At 38.3% G+C, this 25,871-nt stretch overlaps 1 protein-coding gene across 1 annotated transcript in view; it reads left to right on the plus strand.

Moving 5' to 3' along the window:
• LOC145104794 (uncharacterized) overlaps positions 1-25,871 on the plus strand; it is a 37,720-nt gene that overhangs the window by 1,159 nt on the left and 10,690 nt on the right. The gene's annotated exons all lie outside the window — the stretch shown is intronic.

Here is a 25,871-nt window from a genome sequence, read left to right on the forward strand (position 1 = left end):
GGTACCTTATCGGTTAGCACCGTCAGAGATGCAGGAGTTGTCTAAACAACTGCAGGAGCTATAGATATGGGGTTTATCAGACCCATCAGTTCTCCCTGGGGAGCACCGATTTTGTTTGTGAAGAAGAAGGATGGCTCCCACAAGATGTGCATCGATTATTCGGATCTTAACAAGCTAACAGTGAAGAACCATTATCCACTTCCGAGGATTGATGATTTATTCGACCAGTTACAGGGTGCGTCTTGGTTCTCCAAGATCGATCTACATTCAGGCTACCACTAGATGAGAGTCAGAGATAAGGATATCCAGAAGCTGCTTTCAGGACTCGTTATGTCATTACGAGTTCGCGGTGACGCCTTTCGGGCTCACCAATATCCCAGTCGCGTTCATGGATCTCATGAACCACGTATGTAGACAGATGTTGGATCGATCTATCATTGTATTTATTGTTGATATCTTGGTCTATTCTAAGACCAAAGAGCAACATGAGGATCATGTGCAAGTGGTTTTGGAGACTGTAAGGAGGGAGATACTTTATGCCTAGTTCTCCAAGAGCGAGTTCTGGTTGTGCAAGGTGCAGTTTTTGGGGCACCTTGTTAATTTGAAGGGGATATTAGTTGATCCGGCCAAGATTGAGGCAGTGATGAAGTGGGAGTTTCTAAAGTCTCCTTTAGAGATTCAGATCTTCTTGGGTTTAGTAGCGTATTATCGAAGGTTGATCTAGAATTTCTCCAGGATTGTAGTTCCGTTGACCAGGTTGATGAAGAAGACAATTAGTTTCCACTGGGGGCCTGAGCAACAGGCGACATTTGAGACTTTGAGATAGAGGTTGTGCGAGACTCTGATTTTGACCCTTCCAGAGGGCATAGATGATTTCTTGGTATACTATGATGCGTCGATCACAGGTTTGGGTGTGGTACTGATGCATAGGGTCGGGTTATTGCTTATGCTTCGAGGCAGCTGAAGCCTCATGATTCATACTATCCCACTCATGATTTGGAGTTGAGGGGTGGTGGTTTCCACCCTCAAGATTTGGCAACATTACCTCTATGGGCTTCGTTGTATCATTTACACGGATTAAAAGAGCTTGAGGTACTTGATGGATCATCCAAATCTGAATATGAGGCAGCGTAGGTTGTTGGATGTAGTGAAGGATTATGATTGCAAGATCCTTTATCACCCTGGAAAGGCCAATGTGGTGGTCGATGCGCTCAGTCACAAGGTGAAAAGTGCACCTATTCGAGATCTATGTTTGAGCATGATGGTGATTACCCCATTACTGGTGCAGATTTGCGAGGATCAGGTCAAGGCCATAAAAGAGGAACACCGCAAGAGTGAGTGCATTATGGGGCCGGTGTCCTCTTTAGATTACGACAGTAGGGGACTATTGACCTTACATCGGAGGATATGGGTTCAGTATTGGGGTGGTGTACGGCAGGTACTGATGGAGGAGACACATAATTCGAGATTTTCCATTCATCTTGGTGCGACGAAAAAGTACAGAGACCTCCTACCCAATTATTGTGGCCCTGCATGAAGCGGGATGTGGATTGGTACATAGAGAGGTGCTTGTCTTGAAGAAAGGTCAAGGTCGAGCATCAGCGACCTCAGGAAAAAATGGATCCGTTCTGAGTTCACGTTTGGAAATAGGAAGAGATCACGATGGACTTCATCACTAAGTTGCCACAGACAGCGCGAGGAGTGGATTCGAAGTGGGTCATCATGGATCGATTGACCAAGAGTGCATATTTTTATTCCCATTTAGGATAGCGTCTCTGCGGAGAAGTTGGCAAACATTTATATCCGAGAGGTTATGGCACACCATGGGGTGTCGGGTATCAGTGGTCTCAGATCGGGATGTTCACTTCACTTCCAGATTTTGGAAGAGATTTGAGGAGTTAGGTACTCGTCTGCACTTCAACACGAATTTTCATCTGTAGACCGATGGTCAGAGTGATCGGACAATCCAGACTTTGTAGGATATGCTTCGGGCCTGTGTGATGGACTTCGGTGGTAGATGGGATACGTATCTCGCATTGGCTAAGTTTTCTTACAACAACAACTACCACACCAGTATTAATCGACATCCTTTTGAGATGCTCTACGGGAGGAAGTGTCAGACCCTGATTTGTAGGGGCGAGTTCAATCAAAGATTCATAGGTAGAACGGAGGTGGTTCTATGAGCTACCGAGCTGATCCAATAGGTGCGCAGGAGATTGTAGACTGCGTATATTCGAAAGAAGAGTTATGCAGATAGGCATCAATCTGATTTGGAGTTTCAGGTTGGAGATATGATACTCTTGAAGGTGTCACCCTTGAAAGGTGTCATCCGGTTCAGGAAGTGGGGCGATTTGTTCCGCAGATATTTCAGTACTTTCAAGGTTTTTTGCTGGGTGGGCAGGGTTGCTTGTCATTTGGATCTGCCCAAAGAGCTCAGTCAGATCCACAACACTTTTCACGTCTCTCAACTTTGGAAGTGTTTGCTTGATGATTCCGTAGTGGTGCCTTTGGAGGACATTCAAGTGGATGAGTGCTTGAACTACATTGAGAGACTGGTTGCGATCTTCGATAGGAAGACCAAAGACCTACGAAACAAGGAGGTGAACCTGGTGAAGGTGAAATGGAAGCACCGATAGGGCTTATAATGGAACTGGGAGCCTGAGGAGGAAATGAGGGAGCACTACTCCGAGTTGTTCGTAACAAGCTACTTTGAGGATGAAGTCTGATTCAAGTGGGGGAGAGTTGTAACATCCGGTTCTAAGGTACGTTTTATTTTGATATTACCTTGGGAGTCTCCACGACGTGGGAAGGATGACCATGGCGTGGCAAAGCATTTTTAGTCGCGGGTCCTTTTGACTCGCCACGACGTGGCAAGGAAGGCAACGGCATTACCACCGTTGACGTCTTAAACCCTAAATTTTCGGGTTTGCACCCTAGTTAAAGGAATGAGGAGGCTAGCGTTTGCTCACCCTAAACCTCCACCACCCTTTTTATCTAGAAGAAAACCCTAACTCTTTTCCTCCTTTGTTGAAGCTTTCTTGAGTGCTTGTGAGAGGTCTTGAAGGAAGAAGCAGGAAGGAGTAAGCCAAGGATCAGCAAGAGAGTCCCTATCTCCCTTCCTAGCTCAATTCTGGACCCTTGTAAGTGTTCAAGGTTCCACCTTTTTTTATTATAGAGTGCTAGATATTGTATTTTCTCCCATTTTCTTCTTGATCTGGTTAGATGGGATGGTGAGATTTCATAAAGATTGCAACTTTATGAATCTCTGGATCATTTATAGTAGTTCATGCTTTGGATCTAAAGTTTGGTGAGTTGTTTGAGCCATGCATGAGATTAGGCCATAAACCCCCATTTTAACCTAGGTTGAGTCCAAGAAATGCATTGGACATGCATGTCTAAAAAGCACCAATCTTTAGGATTGTTTTAGTATCATAAGCTCTTCTGGAGCAAATAGGGTTGGGACTTAAGGGATTAAGTGCTTCTTGATTAAGTCCATGCCATAGTTAAGCTTTATAGGCAATAAACTTGGGATCTAGACCTCTTGGTGGGTCTCAAGGGATAAAGTTGGAAACTTTATCCAATTAGACCATAATAATGATCAGATCTGAACCTTGGAACCTCTAGGATTGAAGGATTTGGCTTGACCCATTAAGACACTTTGAATCCAGTGCCCACGACGTGGCCCATGTTGCCTCGACATGGGGACTGGGGTAAACATGTCTGTTTTTTTTTCGTTTGAAAGCCACGACTTTGCCAAGGATGGCCATGGAATGGAGGCTCAACCTTGACCGTTGACTTTGAATTTTGACTTGCATTGTCTTTTGGTCAACCCCTTAGTGTTGAAAGGGAAGCTAAGGCTGTACTTTGTATGGTTCTATATGTGGTTTTTAGCATCTGTATTCGTGACAATAGGAGCAATAGTAGTTGATCATCATATGTTAGGTAAGTCTATTCACTATACTCGTGGGCAGAAAGCACCGATATCGGCCCACTAGATTATGTTTGTAGGATGATATTTGTCTTTGTGACACTTGCTAATATGCATGTATGTGCTTTTTGTCTTTGTGACTCTTGATGATATGATTGTATGCTTAGTTGTAGGGGTGAAATAGACTAGTACCAGTTGAAAGATACCGAATGGGGTGAAATAGACCAGGTACCGGTTGAAAGATACTGAAGGGGGTGAAATAGACCCGATACCGGTTAAAAGATACCCAGTTATTGTTTCAAGCTGTTATATATGTTTGGTATGCGGTATTGTGGGGGAACTCAGTAAGCTTTTTGCTTACAGTTTTTTGTTTACGGTTTCAGGTACTTCCAGTTTGAAAGGGAAGGGCCCGACATGATCACATCGCATCCACCAGCAGTCCATATTTAATGACATGATTTGTACTCTGATAACTATTTTATACATTATTACATTTTGATGCATTTTGAAATGAATGAATAATGTTTGTCTTGGTTTTAAGAACGAAATTTTTACACAATAACTTTTGGGACGTTCCAGTTGGAGAGGAAGGAGGCTAGAAATAAGGCCAGGCTCAAGGGAGATAATGAGGTTTAATAGGGTCCAATCCCTAATAATTTGGTCTAATATTCACGTTATTACACCCTGAATACCCTTATATATGCTCAGTGTGCTCAAAGGATAATCGCGCCACTTCCATGCAGTACGCCCAACGTACATGCCATGTATGCCCAACGTATAGGCTAAAACCCATTTCCCTCCTAACTTGCAATGGTCATAACTTATGCATCCCAACTCCGTTTGCGGCATTGTTAATATGCTCATTAAGGTAATGGAAAGCCCTACAATCCCATATGATCTCTTTTGACTTAAAACTTACCAAACTAGAATCCTTAATTCATGAAGAAGTCTGAAGCATCACTTTTGCCATTATACCCTTTGACTCCAAAACACAAACTGAGAGCTTGGATCATATAACCTATATCATCCACTTCCAATTGCATCTAAACCCTAATCCTTTGAAGCCCAAGGCCTTTACTTGATCCACCCAATTACCATAATTATTGAAATAGGAAACTTCTCGAAACAGGATGTTACATATATGCCCAAGAGTCATTGTAGAATGATATTTGCTAATGACATAATATCCTATATGGTCACACCTTATATATAAATACTATTAGTTGGTTATTTATGAAAGTAATTTGATTGTTAATAAGTAAAATCAACAGTTGTATTTAATTTCAAAATCATTATTCTATGAAAAATAATATTTTAGCATCATATTGGGAATTATTGTTTCTAGGAAATAATAACAAAAGAGAACATTAACTAAGTATATTCATAAGGCATGAATATATAAGTTATGTACAAATTATTTGGACACTTTTAGTAACCATTTAGTTAGTAATGTAACTAGTTAGTTAGGAGCTTAAGTAAAGATCACACCAAATCCTCATCTTTCTTGTAAAAGTTGTAGGTCCCTTTTAAACGAATGGGATTGTGACTTGGTTGATTTGTATTGCTCCTATGCTTTCCTTACACGTCGTTACTCTTACATTTAATGAAGGAATGGTCGTTCATGAGGTGTTCTTGTATATAAAGAAGAGAGTATAGCAAAAACTAGTTAGTTTTTACTTAAGGATTCAACTTTTTTTCATCTCTAAAACTGAGAGACTTGGTGTTCTTTCCCTATCCTCTTTCTTGTAATGTGTTTTTTAGATTGATTGCATATTTGTTGCTTATCCTTAAGAATTATGTGGTATATGTATTAAGTCTTAAGAATAACTTATATACAAGTGAACACTAGCATGTTTTAGTGGTCTACTCTTGCTTAGTGGATACCTCTAGAGAGCTTATCCTTTGGAGCTTCATGCATCGCTTCATCAAATTCCATATCCCATGAGAATCAAAGACTTCAAAGGTTGTAATCTTTTACTTTATGTGGTTAATTTAATATTTTCATGATTGCAAAATGATCCTCGGTGGGTTAAAATGGTTTTAAGTTTATTCTAGTTTTAAAGCTTTTGTTGTCGTGATACCTCTAGTGAGCTTCTCCTTTGGAGCTTCATGGATCACTTCATCAAATTCCATATCCCATGAGAATCAAAGACTTCAAAGGTTGTAATCTTTTACTTTATGTGGTTAATTTAATCTTTCCATGATTGCAAAATGATCCTCGGTGGGTTAAAATGGTTTTAAGTTTATTCTAGTTTTAAAGCTTTTGTTGTCTTTATTAGATAAAGTATAACCATTGGACCCAAAAGTGTTTCAGGATGCACAACCTCCTCTTGTTCGTCACATCAATATAACAGGTGAATATCATATTGGATAAGGTAATTAGACTCATAGACTCTTTTTTATTGAGGCCACCACAAATGAGATGTTATACACTTGGTCTAGGAATATGGTTCTTTCGAGAGTATTTTCAAATTCAATGTAGAGCTAAAAATAACATCGAGACATGAACGAAGAGATAAATGATAGTTTGTATTGTTGATACAAACCTTTGGCATTGTTTATCAATAACTTAATGTTTTCATCTGCCCATATTTTCATAAATGTCGAGCAAAATAAACCACTATTGAGAAGAGTAATATGGTCTGTCTAACAAGAGATGTCTACACAAATATTAGATTTGACACACCTTCGGGAACATGTGAAATTTATAGCTCAATCGTCTTAGAGAAGACAAGTTGCCTAAAAAATTGAATTATGTCTGGATGTGTGCCTGTACTTGTATGCAAAGTGATAAAGTTGTATTGATTTAATCAAACCTTATGCTTTGTTTTACTTCTTAGTCTTCTATTTACTTTGTTAGTATCCTCATTGTATTATGGACACAAATATTTCTATGGGTTGAAACAGGCTCCTAGATCTTGTTTTAAAAAGCTTAAACATCATCTCGTCGCTAATTGTTTCTATGCATGTCAATCAAATACGTCCTTGTTCGTGCACTCTACTTCTATTGACACCATATATGTTCTTGTATATGTCGATGATATGATAAATACTGGCAATAATTATGATCTTATATAACGCTTCATTAATCATCTACATCACTCCTTCTGTAACATCCCAAAAACCAAGACCAAAAATTTCGTTTTAAATCATTAAATAAAAGCATAGTTATCAAAACATTTCATCGAAACAGAAGTCAAACTATCTCAAAACATTATTATCAAAGTTTCCAAATCAAAACATCAGAGTAATCATCCCAGGCTAAACATAATGGTGTGCGCACTGCAGTTATCCCGAGCTCTTCCCTTTACTACAAGAAGTACCTGAAACCAAAACTGAAAACTGTAAGCACGAAACTTAGCGAGTCTCCACAAACTACCACATACCATACACATAAGCACATAATCACATATAAACATATCGTGGGCCCCGCCCCTTCATCGGGCCCTGCTCGGCATCGAACAATGTTCGGCATCGAGCAAAGCTCAGTATACATAATACCATATCAAAAAATACACATAAAATATTCAACATATAAACATTCCTCGGGCCCCGCCCGACATCGGACCGAAATTCGAAAGCATACTAACATTCCCCGACATCAGACCGTAATCCAGAAACATACAAATACAGACACATGCAAGAATCACGAAGACATCAAGCATACAAACATTCCTCGGGCATCGCCCGACATCGGTCCGAAATTCGGAAAGCATATAAACATTCATCGGGCACCGCCCGACATCGGCTCGAAATCCAGACACATATAATCATACATACGAGCCGACATTGGTGCCTTCGACCCGTTCCTATAGGAGGAAACTCACCTCGCAAACCTGAATGCAGAATGTCACGATAAGGAATCTCTAACGGCTGCTCCGACGACTCCCCGAGCTATCATTACGACAATAACACTTAGTCAAAAACTAATAATCCTTCTTAGTGTAAAATGGCCATTTTACCCCTGATCTAATTTGGCCCATGCCTAAGGCCAAAAACCATAACATGAAAGGCCCAATACTAGTTAGACTTCCCAAGCCCATTAGTGGCCCACCATTGGCCTAATTTTCTAAATTGGGCCAACTCCTCAAATGGGCCTTCCCTTAAGCCCAAACATATTCTTAGCCCAAAATAACTAATTCATGATGGCCCACTATGGCCCAAAATAGCAAAGTCCAAGGAATGGCCCAAACCGAGGCCCAAATGACGCAAAGCCCAAATCTAGTGAGTACGCAGGGCGTACTCCTCTGTACGCTAAGCGTATAGGCTGCATGACGTGTACGCTGCGTGTACGGGCTTTTACGCCCACCGTACTGCTCTGTTAAGCCACTTATACCATTAAGCACTTAATATTTTATTCCAAAGGCTAAAATCACAGATCCAAGTCCTCTTCAACGTCTTAATCCAAAAATTCACTGACTTTGTGACTTTATATGACCCACATGAACCCAAACTCAAAGTATCGCAATCTACTTCCATGAAAATGGCCATAACTCTTGCATGAACCCATTAAGACCTTCAAGATGGCAACTTTTTGTCTTCGGGACTCAAATAGCACCAAGGGTGGCAACCGCAAGCCTAGAAATGGATTTAGAACCATAAAGCTCCATTATTGGGACCAAAAAGTTCCAAAAACTCAACATAATAGATCTAAGCATTCACGAGACAAGTTTTGAGCTTTTTACCTCAAATGAGTGCTAAATGATGATGATGTCTCAGATCCTTAAGCTCAAGCTACACAAACTCTTCTTCACCAACTTCCTCTTTCTCCTCCAAGCTCAAAGCTACCAAAATGGACTTCACAAGATCAAGATCACACAAAGATGAACAAGGTTAGGTTTCTAGGTTTTTCTGAGTTAAGGAGGCTGGTAAGGATGCTGGGGTTTGGGACATAATGACATATATATATATATATATATATATATATATATATATATATATATATATATATATATATATATATATATATATATATATATATATATATATATATATATATGGGGTTTTGAGTCAGCTCGCGTATGCTGCACGTACGTGTATCATCCCCCGCATCCAATGCTCCTACTACGCTCCGCGTATGCCAAGCATACGCCCAGTGTACGGCTTCAGCCAACCCAACTCCATAAAGGCCCAAATCATGATCCAATATTAATTCTCATAGTCCAACAAATAAATTACAAGATTAAATAATTAGCATTACCTTAAGTCACGGATGTTACACCTTCTCTATTAAAGATCTTAGTGATACGATTCATTTTATTGGGGTTCAGATTACTCACACAACACATGGGATCACCCTTTCTCAAGACAACCACATTCTCGATGTTATGAAGTGCGGAAAGATAATTGGCTGCAAGCCAACTTTAATACCTACATATACGTTCACTACTATTACTCTAGTTGGCGATCTATTTTCTAATCCGAATGTTGTATCGGTAAGTCATTGTCTCCCTTCAATATACGACTGTAGCCCACCCAAATATTGCTAATACAGTCAACCGTGTATGTCAACATATGTATGCTCCGTTTACTCTGTATTAGCAAGTCGTCAAAAGAATATTATGATTTTTGAAGAGCACATTAAATCATTGTTTCACTGTCAACCAACCTTGTCTCTTATGGCCTATTGTGATGTTGGTCAGATCTTCGACAAGGATGATAGTCGATCTAAGTACTTATATGTTGCATTCCATGGTTCAAATGTGATCATTTGGGCCTTACAGAAACAACATGTGGAGGCTCTTTCCAGCATTGAAGCGAATATCCAGATCTTGCCTACACCTATGCTAAAATACAATGGATCAAGAAACTTCTTCATGATCTCATAGCTCCAATTTAGCAGCCTCCGAGTCTATTATATGATAATGTTGGTGTCACCTTTATGTGTCAAAATCCTATCATCAATACTTGGTCCAAACATATTGCTTTTGATTTCCACTTTGTGTGGGAACAAACTAAACTAGAGAACTAATAATCATCCACCCATCCTTTCTTGATCAAATAGCCAACATATTCACCAAACAACTTGGAAAGGATGACATTGCTTAGCTATACTCCAAGCTTCAAGATCGTCCCATCGTTGAACTTGCCAAAAGTGATAACTTTGTATAGATTTAGTCAAACCTTGTCCTTTATTTTACCTCTTAGTCTTCTAATTACTCTATTAGTATCCTCCTTGTATTGTGGTTATAGTTTAGCCAAACATGGGCGGTATGCCTTGTATTTATACCCTTGTAATATGTTGAATGATATATATATATATATATATATATATATATATATATATGTATATATATTCAACCCTTTACAAGGAATGGTCTCTAAGAAAAATCAACATTGTCTTCTATTAGTGACATTATGGTAAATACCAACAAACAAAAATAGTTGTTCTTGAAATGTCCACTCGAGTAATGTCATTAATCGACATTTGAGACCATGTCATTGGAACATAAAGTAATGATGTGTATATATGATCAATATAACATGAGGTGCATTGTCTTCATCATCATCAAAATGCTCCACGTTTATCATGCTTTCTTTTGCTGTGAAAGAGATGTGATTCACTTTCTATAGTCCATAGTTGGTCATGTCTATGGGTGTAGTTATGATGAACAACTAATTTTAGTGACATTCATGAGTTGGATGTATATTAGTGAAAGCACCAAAACCACTGTATCACCCATTTTCTAGGATGGATCAGCTAAGGGCTTAATGGGATCAAAGATAGGGTTTTTGGAGAAAAACCTTGTGCCATGACGTGAGATATATTGTGACCAGGACGTGGCATGGATTTCAAGAAGTGTGCATTTCGAGTGAGCCTCACGATGTGGCAGAAGGACTATCACGACGTGGTGGCCGTTGCTGCCCAAGCCCACAATTTTTAGGGTTTCTTTCGTATTTAAAGCCCTAAACTTGGATTTAGTGGATCCTCTTCAACCTCCAACCTCCCAAAGTGAAACCCTAGCCTCCTTGAAGATTTTGGTAATTTTTAAGAAAGAAATAAGAAGTTTGGTGCATAAATCCAACAAGCAATCTATTCCCATCCTTGTGTGCATCTTCTAGACAATTTGTGAGTTCTTAAGCTCTCTTCTTGGTGATGTCTTCCTTTTAGATCTAGGATATTTGGATTGTATTGGTCCTTATTTCAGTATTGGATAGATGAAAGTGATAAATTTTGCAAATTTATGGCTTTCCTTAGTCCATTGGTCATTATATCTTCTAGATCTAGGATTTTGAGTAGTTTTGGTAATCATGTATGAGCTTTAGGTCAATTTTCTAATATTTTGACCTAGTTTGGGGAAGGACATGCATAGGGTATGCATGTCCATAAAGTTTGGATTTTTATGAGCCCTTTGAGCCCCTAGAAGCCATCCGGAAAGTATAGGCTAAGGACTTAACCGATTAAGAGATTGAACAAATAAGTTATTTTCAGTTTGTTGCCACGACGTAGCGAAAATGGGAATTACAACTGTTTTGTCGGGAAGTTCACACGACGTGATCAAAGGATGATCATGACGTGGAGGTCAACAAATATTTTCCCTGACAAAAGTTAGGAAATTGCACTGGCAGAGCTTTGCCGAAGGATAAAACTAAGGGAAAATGAGCTAAAATTGAAAGCAACTCTAGAGAGAAGATCTTGTGAGGTGTGGGATGGGAATGAGGCTTGGCCATCTATTTATAGCCATTTTTGGGGTGCACGTCACACATTTTAAGGCTATATCTCCCCATCCATTTTGTGCCACGTGTAGGCCTCTCTGTGGTGTACGTTTTCACCTTTTTGAAGCGCACCTCGCGCACCCGACGTGCACCCGGCGTGCACCGCGTGGGGCGCAAATCGTAGATTTTGTAAATTCCATAACATCTTCATACAGACTCTGTTTTTTTCGTTATTTATTTCCCCGGAAAGCTGTCGATGAGATCTACAACTTTCCTTTAGACTCCATCAGCTAATTATGTCTTTATGTTTCGTCCCTATTTTTATAAGATTTGATGATTTGCAAAAATCATAACTCTCTCGTAATGACTCTGATTTTAGTGTTCCCTTTACCAAAATTCCTATCTCAAAGAGTACTACAGAGTCGGATTTTTACAATTTTCTTTTGTTGACTTTACCCAAAAGTCAAGAATTTTTTTCGTACCTTTCAATGTCACACATTCCTTGTGCACGTATGACTTTTATATTTTATAAAAATCATATCTAATTCATACAGAGTCGGATTTCTACAAAATTTATATTTTCGGGATCAATACGACGTGTACTTTCTATATATATATATATATATATATATATATATATATATATATATATATATATATATGTGTGTGTGTGTGTATGTGTGTGTGTGTTTTGGCACACTTATTTTTACAACTTACGAACGATTTGGCTGGTTTTCCTTAATACGAAACTCATATTATATAGTCTGCAGTGTGCACAACTATAGATTGTCCTAATCCAGGATTTGATTTTAATAATTATTTCTTATTATGTGTAGACTGAATTTGCGGGTGTTACAATTATCTTCTCCTTAGGATGATTATGTACCGAAATCATCAACAAAACAGAGCTTGTATAATGACTCCGCACATTAGCTCTCCATCCTAGGTGATAATCGTAACTCGCATGTCTTTTCTATCGAGTTTCTAACTCATAGACTTCTTGACTGTTGATGGTGCTGCACCTACTCTTCCTCCTAAATTAAGGTATTTACTTTGAATACCGTAACATACCGATGGGTGAAGTTCTAATGACCTCTTATCGTATGATTTAACGATTAGACTCAGTTCTCTTTAAGTTAGACTCTAACACGAAGGATACCTTCCTTCATGTTATAATGTGATATAATCACATTCTGTCATGTCGCATTCCTAGCTACAGGCTGCTTAACGGTGAACGCGATACCTCTACTGATCACTTCGATTATCTTTTCCTTCAATCTAAAATCGGATGCTATGTCGAACTTACTTTGTAGATTAGCCGGACTCGATTCGATATGACCACAAAGGTCGGAATAATATTTATCATCGTAGTCATTACCGAAACAAAGGTAATGATGGAAATGAACAAAATAACTCGATTACTTAGAGATTTAGTAACCTTGTGACTTTCCCTAATCCAAGTACGAGTCCTATGCTTCGAGTAGTATAGGCCTCTACTAGTTTTCACACCTACTCATACTCGTCCCAAGTATATGTCTCGCAGTGGACTAAGTTACTATTCCTAAAATCATCAAACAATTTAACACATACTAATGTGTCCAAATAAGCACATGTCCTAATAGACTCTTTTAGAATTTCTTCCTTGCAAATCTTCAATAACAATTCTTCTTCTACTTGGTTGGCATTGGAAACGTCAGACGATGGGATGTCTTTAGGGATTCTACCAAACTTTCAATCATTGATATCTTCCGATAGGTATCATTCACGATCGTAAGCCTTCTCATTTGCTCAGTCCGCTACAAGTCTTTATCATGACGTTCTGTACACCAAAGCAGGCGCTCAGTGTATCGAGATGAGAATAAAGATAGAGAAGGTTTAGACGCGTAATCCTCCTTATTACTTTGAAAAGTTATATGTCAGTTCTAATACCGTAATTAAATGTTTAGAAACCTAAACACATAAAATTTCCCTAATTTTAGGTCGGAATAGACCTTAGATCTAATCAAATAATAACATTTTAAATAGGCAACCTAAGGCATGTTATATATCAAAACATTTAGCACATAAAATGTCACACCCCAAAACCGGAACGGCGGAAACGTTCGGGGGTGGAGGACTTCATGTTCAGTATCACAACAATGCAAAGTAGTAAACAAGCAACAACATCATCCATTGCATTAATAATATAATTTCATACAAGTGTGTTCTGTCAAGTTATATAGACACCAAAAAAATATACATCAAAATAAAAGGTGAGTCTTGAACGAGCTCCATCTTCTCAAAACCTGGCACCGGTACCTGTCTACTGGTGACCTGAGAATACAAGTTATTTTGAAAGAGTTTATCAGCTTTAAAGCTGGTGAGATCATAAGTACATAAGTGTCTGTATTTGTATGAAAGTGTTTGTAAGTCTGAAATGTATAAGTTTTGTAAAAGTTTGTAATTGTTTGAACTCTCCTAGAAAACCCTATGTTTCCTACTAAAAGTAGCCTTCTACCAAGGCATCTAGTATCTCTGTGTGTGTCTCTTATAAGAGTGTGTATTTTCCCAAATCTGACTATCATTAACCAAAAATATAGTTTTTACATTATTATTTATTGTGTGAATATCACAAAGTAAATGTAAAGGGAAAATGAAATAGTACTGTAGTGTTGTATTAAGTAACTACTGCTGCACTAATTACTTTAAACTATTTGTTATTTAAAGTACCATGTGATCGGCCTGTATCCTGCTACCGACTCTATAGTAAAACGACGATGTAAGACATCGTAAGAAATGACGTTTGGCACCCGTAGACTTGCAAGTCCCACTGTAGCGAGCAGCAAGGTGTAGGATAGTCAATCCAGTATAGATCTATACACAAACTCATACGCTCCCTATTTAAGGAGATTCTGGATACAAAACGGGTCATGACAGGTAGTGCCATGCCCCCGTTAAGTGGCTCACATAACTGTAAGTAATGTATATGTATATGTATATGTATGTGCTAGCTGTATTGTGTGTTCTTTCTCTGTCTAGCTTGTATGTTTTGTTTCTCATCACTGTGTATTATGTTCATTTCTCATCACTATGTATTATGTTTGTTTCTCATCACTATGTATTATGTTTGTTTCTCATCACTATGTATTATGTTTGTTTCTCATCACTATGTATTATGTTTCTTTCTCATCACTATGTATTACTCATGAATGAACTGACTCATTGTATGTTTCATTGTTCTAGTAATAGTATCTTCCTAAACTATGCCTATTATAGTTTACTAGTAATGTTGTTTGTGTATATGAACGTGTTTGTATACCTTTGCTACCCAAAGGCATTGAACTGAATGAAAGAAGTAACCTTTTATATCTATACACATATACATGATATATAACTAGGATTCAAACGACCTTCGGACAAATAACCCGAATACCCTAAGTCCACAACCAAACAAGGAACAGGAAGTAAGGTGAGCTATCAGTCCTAAGTCCTTCCAATCCTACTTATATAATTATATCCATATAGATACACAGAATATAAGTTAAAAGAGTTTAATAAAAGTATTTGATAAGTAAAAGAGTTTGTAAAACAATTTGAAGTAAAACAGTTTGATAACACAGTTTGAAAAGTAAGAAATCCACTTGTTTGGTAGTTATTAATCACATGTGATTGATATAATAACTATAATAGTTCAACTTGTATTCCCCCCCCCCCCCCCCCCATAAAAGCATTTAAAAACATTTAAAAGGTTAATTAAGGGGTATGAACTCACCTGTAGTAAGTGGTTTGGATGAACGGAATGTATAGGATGCTAGGTGTCAAGTGAGGACTTGTACACACACGATGATCCTAGTTAACATATAATATCACATATATGTATCCAGTTAGTCTTTAGACAACTAATTAACAAAGTTAAGACATCCTAGGACATGTAAAAACACCTTATTTAAGTGCTATAAGTCCTAAGGATTGCATCTAAGTGTTGTAGGACATTGCTATTGAGTTTAGGGTTCAAGGGAACCCTTTATTTGAGTTTACGGTTTTGTGACCATAACTCATTGAGTTTACGGTCGTAAACCCATGAGTTTACGGCCGTAAACTCATGTTTCTTGACCATCTTGTGTTTTGAAGCATTAAAGATCATAAGAAGCATTCCTACTTCATGTTTAAGCCTTAAGAAGAGATTAGGGCACCATTTCACTCCTTTTAGGAGTTTACGGTCCCTGGACCATTTCCCTTTGGGTTTACGGCCGTAAACCCAAATGGTTTGTGGTCTTTTGATGTTTTCAAGTAATAAACACATCAAGGAATGGATCTAGGCTAGTTTCCAAGGCTTAGAAGGGACTAGGGCACACTTTGGCACCCTTTTGGGGTTTACGGTCCAAGAACATCTTGGACCGTAAACACCCTTGATCCTTGGTTTCTTGGGTGTTTTCTTGATGTTTAGAAGTGTAAGAAGCTCTATAATATCTAGGATAGAAGTACTTACTAGGTAGAAGCTTGAAAAGGTGCTAAAAGTACAAGAACACTAGTGTGTGTTCTTGGTGTTCTTGGTGAAACTTGAAGATCTACACTTTTGGAATGATTTCACGGATGGAATCATGTTAGATCACTAGATTAAGTAAGATATCAACTTTTTAGGGCTAGAAACACTTACAATGTTGAAGATCAAGAAGAAAAGTCGATGATACTTGAGAGAGAATTGAGTTTTGGATCTTGAAATTGTGAAAAGTGATAAATAATGACTAAGTGTCATATTTATACCCTCTTTTAGGGTTTACGGCCGTAAACACCTTTGTTTAGGCCGTAAACTCCAAACTCTTGGAGTTTTGGAATAATATTGTTGCACAATAAACCCTAGGGCATCCTCTCTCCTGTTATCACTTGGAGTACTAATCTTAAAATACTCAAACTTATTCCAAAAAGCTTGAAAATTAGCAGAAACAGTTTTGACTCCTATTGAAGTGAATGGTTGTACAAAATAGAAATTTCGGGTTGTCACATAAAAGAAAATTAGGCATCCTATCCTAAAGTGATCTAGTGCTTGTGTCAATTCGGTGTACTACCTAAAATAAAATAGACACTATCCTCATGATTATTTCTTAACATTCTAAGTTCAAACTAATGCTCTGGTACCAACTGTGACATCCTGATTTTTTTGGTAAGAAAAGATCGATTTGTTTATGCTTACTAAATCAGAGTATTCTTTTTAAAAAGGTTAATTATGCGGAATTTGTCCCAAAAACATGATAATAATATTATCAAAGCTTTTTCGAAGAAATTTTTTTATTTATAAAACTCAAGATGTCATCGTCGATACAGAACATAAGCATAAACGGAGACTTATAATGTCTCAATATACTAACGGTGTACATCTCCTTGAATCTCTCATACATCATTATCCGAGTATCTTTATTTTATAACCTATGATTCAAATAAACTGAGTGGGTCAGGTTGGGAAACCTGGCGAGTATATAGGGTTTTCAACCTATAATAATATAATTTATCTCTTATATATTCACATCAACAATTAACCCAATTACCCTTTCCCATTACTCTCTTTCTCTTTCTTTCTTTTTCTCTCTCCCTCCCTCTCTCTCTCTCTCTCTCTCTCTCTCTTTATCCCTCTCTCTCTCTCTCACACACACACTCTCTCTCATCCTATAGGATAATTGCAAGGGTTCTACCCTAAGGATTACTGAAAGTTTTTCTTACGGAATTTACCTAACATTATATGTCGAAAAATTATTAATAGAAGAATAGCGTACTCAAATCAAACCACAAAAACCACACTCCTGTTTTGTGTGATTCATTAACACCTACAGATTGCAAGTTTGCTTGTGTTCCACTGAACTGTCTAGAATTGTCTATGGTCGTCATCAATACTCTGCTTGATGACTGATCTCTGTTGGGTATGGTTTCTTTGCCCTAACTCTGGCATGGTATCTCACCACTATTCTATATATGGTATGGTTTCTCACCATTATCTCTTTTCTCTTATGGTCTCTTACCGTTATCTCTACTCTGATGGTCCCTAACTGTTATCTCGTCTCTCTTATCTCTTTCTACCTGTCCTACCCAATACATTACGAGTACGGTAAAAAACATATATGATATTTTAGAAAAATCATTATCTCATGTAACACAAATATTAGAAACTCAGATAATAAGCACATAAAGAATTTAGGCAAATTAAATACTTGATATCTATGTGTAAGTTGAAGGTAACTATGCACTCACTTGTTAAAGTGGATGACTGGAAAGTTGGACACTGCTTCGCTTTAGCATTTGGCTTTTCCTTTGATATGCCCTAGGTTCAATTATCTCCAAGTATTAGTTTATTACCTCTTATGACTAATTAATAGTCTAGTTTCCTCAAAAATCCCAATGTCTACTGATCTATAAATGATAAGGGACAACCAGGTAAGATCATATTGGAGGCAGGGTCCGTTTGCTATATAGAGTATATTGTTTGGAAATCCCACTTTAAACACCTCACTAAATCCAACTTAGACATCATCCTCGAAAGAAGATAAATATGTATAACGACATGGAATTACTGATAAAGCTTATTTATAGGTTCATAATAACGACTTATGACTATAAATATAAGTTATACTAAAAGAGATAGAGAGCAGCTTAACTTACCGATATTTTCCCTGAAAAAAGTTAGGAAATTGCACTGGCAGAGCTTCTACTCGCTAGATACTACTATTTCAAGGATTGCAGGGCTTCGCCGAAGGCTAAAGCTAAGGGAAAATGGCCTAAAATCAAAAGTAACTCGAGAGAGAAGATCTTGGAAGGTGTGGGAAGGGAATGAGGCTTGGCCTCCTATTTATAGTCGTTTTTTGGGTGCATGGCGTGCAAAAGGGGTGCATGTCGTTCATTTTAAGGATACGTCTCCCCATCCACTTTGTGCCACATGTCAGCCTCTTTGTGGTCTGCGTTTTCACCTTCTAGAAGCGCGCGTCGTGCACCCGGTGTGCACTACACAGGGCGCAAATCACATATTTTGTAAATTCCATAAGTTCTTCATACGTACTACATTTTCGACATTTTTATATCCCCGGAAAGCTCTTGACGAGATCTACAACTTTCCTTTAGACTCCATCAGATAATTCTGATTTTATGGTTCGTCCCTATGTTTATAAGATTTAATGATTTTTCAAAAATCATAACTCTCTCATACGGACTCCGATTTTGGTGTTCCTCTTACCTAAATTCTTATCTTAAAGAGTACTACGATTGTCCTTTTGGTGAATTTACCCAAAAATCAACAATTTTCTTCGTACCTTTTAACGTAACACATTCCTTGTACTTTCTAAATAAAAATCATGTCTAATTCATATGGAGTCGGATTTCTACGAAATTTATATTTTCGGGAACGGGACAACGTGTACTTTCTAAATATATAATAATATATACATATGTTTGGCGCACTTATTGTTACGACTTACGGACGATTTGGCTGATTTTCTTATTTTTTCTTAATACGAAACTCATATTATATAGTCTGCAACGCGCACGACTATAGATTATCGTAATCAGTGATTTAATTTTAATAATTATTACTTATTATGTGTAGCCTGAATTTGCGGGTGTTATATAACTTTTGATCAAATTGCTACTCTTATAGTGTGGACTAAGACTTGAGCTTGGGTATTTCGATAGGTCGGTTGGAGTACGAGTTTATGGACTTTTCGAGTTGTGGGTACTTGACTAGGAGTGTGAGGTGAGTCTTCTCACTACACTATGTAGGATGCTAGTTGTCTTTGAGATACTTTCATGGAGGACTAGGATATGGACCCAAACATCTGTATGTAACACAAAGGTTTGGCCCTTGGCATTTGTATGTAGGATGTTATTTGTGTTCGTGATACTTTCATGGAAGACCAGAATCTGGCCCATGGCACTTGTATGTAAGACTGATCTTTGGCGCTCGACATTACGAAGAAATACCATGATTTGGCCCACAACATGAGGTGATTAAAAGACTTTGATTCGGACCATAACTTTCACTATCTTATGTACGGTATGTGATATTTTGGGGAACTCACTAAACTTTGTGATTACGGTTTCATGTTTAAATGTTTTCAAGTTTTCTTATATAAAAGGAAGGGTGCGACTCGATCGCATCGCATCCATTGGAGAATTCTACAGATAATAACTTCTTGACGATACTTTGATAAATGATTTGAATCAAATGGTTTTATCTAGATCTTTAAAGTTGTTATTTGAATTAATACTTTATTTTTAAATGAAAATTTTGGTTTGAGTTTTAGGACGTTACAAGTTGGTATCAGAGCCTTGGTTTGAGGGATTCAGGCACACTCTATGGTGTGTCAGAACTCAAACTAAGGATTTATAAAATCTTTTAAAAAGGAAAATGATTTTCTAAAAAGGTTTTTATAAATAAAAGGGAGTGTGATGCATGAAGTCAGCCGAGCTCAAGTAAATAATTCCCAAAATACTCATACATGTTGACATGTTAAATGTGTTATAGTATGATATGCATGCTAGATGTTAGATTAAGGATCTGCTCAGCGTTGCATGCCAGTATGCCTGCTCGGGAGAGATGCCTTTTATGCTTGATATGTGAACTTGTAGAGATACCTGGTAGTGAGTAGATTAAGGATCTTCAAGAGTGTATATGAGAATTTCCTGATATTTATGTTGCCTTATTGCTAGTCGGTTTTGTTGCTCGAATGTCACTTGCTTTGTGCTATATAAGGCCTATATTGATTTTAATTAACTGTTAAGCAAATATGTTATGTTGCATGCCAAAAAGATTAAATAATTTTAGATTAATTGATTTGGCTCTACTATGCAGCTCTTGTTTGAGTCCCACGTTGTAGGGCATGATCTTTCAGTCGAAAGATTATTTAATATTTGTTGCATGTAATCGTATTCGTAAGATAGTTAATTGACATTGGCGAAAGTTTCCTTTGCACCTGAGAGCGGGGTGAGGTAAGGTTCCTAATGGATTAGGAACAGTGTTAGAACATGCTTTTATAGGATGTGGAATCCTAGGAGAGCCTAGAAAGTGCCTTAGAACGTTGTTTAGCGCAAGGATCTATGAGGAGGGTCATATGTGACATCCCCTAATTTCTCGGCCAGAAAAGACCGATTTCGTTTATGCTTTTTAAAATAAAATCAGAGTAATCCTTTTAAAAGGTGTTGCGGAATTTGCTCCCATAAAAACATGATAATTATATTATCAAATCATTTATGAAGAAATGTATTTTATTCACTTAAACCATTGGGATGTCATCGTCAATACAGAAACATAAGCATAAACAGAACTTACACTAGTGATCTACATCTACTTTAATCTCTCAGTGTAAAGTAACTTCGTATCGATACCTGTGATACAAACAAACTGAGTGGGTCAGGCTTGGGAGCCTGGTGAGCATATAGGGTTTTCAACCCATAATAAATAATTTATTATGCTTAAACATCAAACAATCAACCCAATTACCCAATCCCCATTATCTTATTTATTTCTAAGGAATAGGCACGAAGTCCATCGCTGCCCAAGGTTTATACTACAAGCACTAACAAACGTCGATCAAGAATCGACTATCCTTCATACAATCATTCCTCAGGATTGACCTAAGGAATTTATCCAAAGTCCATTGCTACCAAGGTTCATACAACAGGCACTACATCACATAGTCGGCAGGGTTTATACAATAGGCACTACGTCTCACAGTCGCCAAGGTTTATACAATAGGCACTACGTCTCATAGTCGACATGGTTTATACAATAGGCACTATGTCTCATAGTCGCCAGGGCTTATACAATAGGCACTACGTCTCATAGTCGCGAAGGTTTATACAATAGGCACTACGTCTCATAGTCGCCAGGGTTTATACAATAGGCACTACGTCTCATAGTCGCCAGGGTTTATACAATAGGCACTACGTCTCATAGCTGCCAACGTACTAAATACATAGCTACCAACGTACATCTATACTGTACTAAATTCATAGCTACCAACGTACATCTATACTGTACGTTTATCCCTCATACTTTATCTACCCATGTTTTACCCAACATATTTGAAGATAAAATATATATACATTTTAAATCATTTTAAACATGTATAAAACATTCATTCAACATCCATCTCAAATAAACAAACAACATATATACACATATCACGTATTTTATATAAAATACTTCATATCTATGTGTAAGATGAAAGTGACTATACACTCACATGATTTGATGATAATCGGTCAGCAATTCGTTTCCTAAAACGTTCATTTCTAATAAAACCGGGCTCTACAAAGGTCTGGCTTCGAAACCAAAAAGATAAATTTTCCGGGCTTCTCGGGCACTTCGTGGCGTATTCCGGGGGTTATAATTGATACCGGGGCTTCGAGGGAAGTTGAAATGAAAGAAATATTGAAAAAGGGGCTAAAATTGACAATTTTTCAAAGTATACCCGGGAGGTCTCGCACCCTCCTATTTATAGGGGCGAGCCTCCTGATCCAACTGCTGAGAAGGCTCCAGGTGGTGCAGATCCGAGGGCTCGCAGCACCTGCTCGTACGTGTGCTCGCACATGGCTGCACATGCGAAGGCTTGCTATCCTCTTGTGATTGGACCAAGGTCTAGGTCCGAAGTAGGGGGTTCCGTGGCTTATTGCGAGGGTTCGGACACGAGGAAGGGGGTACGTGTCGCCTTCTCACTGGACCTCTTCGGATCAGATCAGCAGCTCGGATGACTCAGCACAGTTTCGGACACATGGCATGTTCTAAGCGAGGACACGTGGCCGAAGTCCACCTATGCGAAATTCCTCGGTTTTGGGGATTTTTCTCGTTTTTCGCGCCAAAACTTCTAAAATCCACAACTTTCGCATACGAGCTCCGTTTTTGACGTTCTTTATATGCACGCGTAGGTAAAATTACGCTCTACAACTTTCGTTTAGACTTCGTCGGCTAGTTTTGAATTTAATTTTTAAATTATTATTTTTAACAGACCGGGACAGGAAATCCGTTAAGAATTCATAACTTCTTCATCCGACGTCCGTTTTCGTCAAACTTTTTACCGTTGTGCTACTATTTACGAGACCTTCGATTCTCGTTTAGGTCGTGTCGGCTAAAAATCACTCGATCTAAAATTTGAGTTTTTTAGCTGTCTACTGCTAAGCTGAAACTTCGAAAAACCATAACTTCCTCATACGAAGTCAGATTTGGGCGTTCTTTTTATCGAACTTCTCGGTTTAACGAATACTACGAGTTTCATTTAGATTACTATGGCTAAAAAGTAGTTTATCAAAAACTTACTTTTTACGACATTCGGCACCGTGCCGGTTTGTCGCGAAACTTCGACAGGTCATAACTTCTTCGTTATAACTCGGATTTCGGCATTCTTTATATATCCGTAATCCTTGTCACGACCACTAAAACTTTCTTAATAAATATCGGCTTTATCTAATATTTATTTTCAACGCTCATTTTTAGTCTTAATTAATTAAACCCTAATAATTAAGCATAAAACACATAAAACACATAATATTCACATAATTCCTTATCATTTCTCCAAAATGAGTCACAAAGGTTAACCTAGACTATCATGTCAATATTAATGCCTAGCCTAGAAACACGGGCATTACAATTCTCTCCCCCTTAGAATGATTCCGTCCCCGGAATCACACATCAGCAAACAAATACGGGTAGCGACTCATCATGTCACTCTCCGTTTTTCCCCAGGTGAGATTTGGCCCATTCGTATGTTTCCAACGCACAAGCACTAAATCGAACATCTGGCGTCACAACTTCTTAGTCTTACGGTCAACGATTGCCTTAGGTTCTTCAATTAACCTCTTGTTTTCATCCAACCTTAATTCAGAAATGGGAATTATGTCGGGCACATCTCCCGTGGACTTCCTCAAATAACACACATAAAAGGTGTTATGAATACCCTCCAGTTCTTCCGGTAATTCTAGCTTGTAAGCTTGATTCCCGATCCTATGAAGAACTTTAAATGGTCCAATAAATCATGGACTCAACTTTAATCTTATAAGTCCCTTCGATGGCGAGACTTTAAGTAAAACCGAATCTCCAACTTCGAATGATATCGGTTATCTTTTCTTGTCAGCATAACTCTTTTGACGATCTTGAGCTGCTAACATCCTTTACTTCAATTCGGCTTAAGTCAACTACTACATCGAACTTGGTTCTCTGAACCACATAACAAACTCATCGTAGTCGGACTCAATTTGATATGACCTCTAGGGTCGGAATAACAATCATCTTCTTAGTCATTACCGAAACGAAGGTAATGAAGTACTCGAACAATAACGAAATCAATTTCTAGCTTCTTGGTAACCTTGTGACTTTCCTTGATCCAAGTACGAGTCCTGTGCTTCCGGTAGTATAGGCCTCTACTACCATTCACACCTACTCATACTCGTCCCAAGTATTGTCTCGCAGTTCTCCAAGTCACCATACAAGAATTTCACATAGTCATTCAATTCATTAGATGACAATACTAGGGTTTATATTATTTCTTGAAACAATTACACAGAGGTTCAAGTTTACCCTATACTACGCCTCTAATAGGCTACACCACGAGTTATTAACTGCATTACTACTTTATGTCTTAGTTTTGGGAATATAAGGTCCTTACTCCTGATCCCTTATATTTCCATCTGCTTCATTAAGGATCATTTGGAATGCCTTTGGTTTTGGCGGTGTGTTTTTCTTTGGGCAGTCTCAAGAAATATGCCCTTCTTCGTTACATTCGTAGCACACCTTTTTGTTAGATGCACATTTGTTGGCGTAATGCCCTGTCTTCCCACATTTGTAGCAAGTCATCTCCTCGCTACACTTCCCGAAGTGTTTCTTTTTACACTTCTCACACCACTTAGCTTCATCTCTTCCTCCAGATTTTGAGAATTTGCTTTCTTTGATGATCTTTGAAGATCCCTCATGCTTCCTTTTCTCTCCAACTTCAGCTCTCTCCAAACCTTTCTCTCTTATCTGAGTCTCGACATTCTTAGCAGCCCAGATGGCGGCTTTTAGAGTGGTTGCTTGTTTGACTATCGGACCAAAGTCCGCTGGTAAACCATGGGCAAACTTGTTGACCTTGGAGAGTTCAGTTGGAATTAGATAGGGAATAAGCTTCATCTTTTCTGTAAAACTAGTAGCGTACTCGATGACGCTCATTTTTCCCTTCTTCAGATTCTAGAACTCATTGTTGATTTCCAGAAGATCCTGCTCAGAGCAGTATTGCATTTTCAGTTGCACCACGAACTCTTCCCACGAAATCTTGCTAGCTTCCCCCTTGGGCATCGAATCAGCTAGTAACTTCCACCAGCTCAACACACCAGATTTCAACAGAGGAATTGCAAGTGCGGTCTTTTGTTTGTTGCTGCACTCACAGCTTTCAAACATCGTCTCTATTTCGGAGATCCAATTCATGACTTCCACCGGTGTCGGACTCCCAGATAGACACGGTGGTTTAGATGCCATGAAATCTTTGTATTTGCACCCGCGTCCATCAACTCCTCCATCCTGGTTGTTTTGTCTAACTATCGGTGGGTTGGCTTGACCAAGAGTCCCACTGTAGTTTCCTCCTACTGATTGCCCTTCATTCAATACGGGTTGTTCAACAGGTATCGTAGTTTCTTCCCTATTCTTTTGTAGTAATTACCTGGTCTCCTCCATTTGGCGATCTAACATCATCTGCATCATTGCTTGTACCCCAGCCATCGTCATTGGCTCAGGTGCAACTCCTACAACAGGTACTTGCTCAACTACTTGAGGTTGTGGCTGTTGATCCCTGTTTCCGTTTGCATTTGCAACTCCACTACGAGTTCTTGCCATTACAATCTATATACCGAATAAGGCGAATTTAGGTCTTTACCCTCGATAGGTATTTAAATTCCCTTATCACTCCGAAACGTTTACATGTTAGCTCTAATATCGTAATCGTACGCTTAGAATCCTACACACATAAGGTTTCCAGATCCGGTCGGCAACAGACCATAGATCCGAACAAATAATGGCATATACGTCAAACATATAGCATTTAGCACATAAAAACATTTTAGGCATCTTTCCTAAAATAAACTAGTGCTCGTGTCTAAAATATGGTAGACACTCATCTCACAATCATCACTTAGCATTCTAAGTTTAAGTCTAGAAATTCTACAATTTCTTAGTTTGCTTAAACTAATGCTCTGATACCAACTGTGACATCCCCTAATTTCTCGGTCAGAAAAGACCGATTTCGTTTATGCTTTTTAAAATAAAATCAAAGTAATCCTTTTAAAAGGTGTTGCGGAATTTGCTCCC

Source organism: Lactuca virosa, chromosome 4 (genome assembly GCF_052849685.1).
Source record: "Lactuca virosa cultivar CGN04683 chromosome 4, Lactuca_virosa_CGN04683_v6, whole genome shotgun sequence".
NCBI lineage: Eukaryota > Viridiplantae > Streptophyta > Magnoliopsida > Asterales > Asteraceae > Lactuca > Lactuca virosa.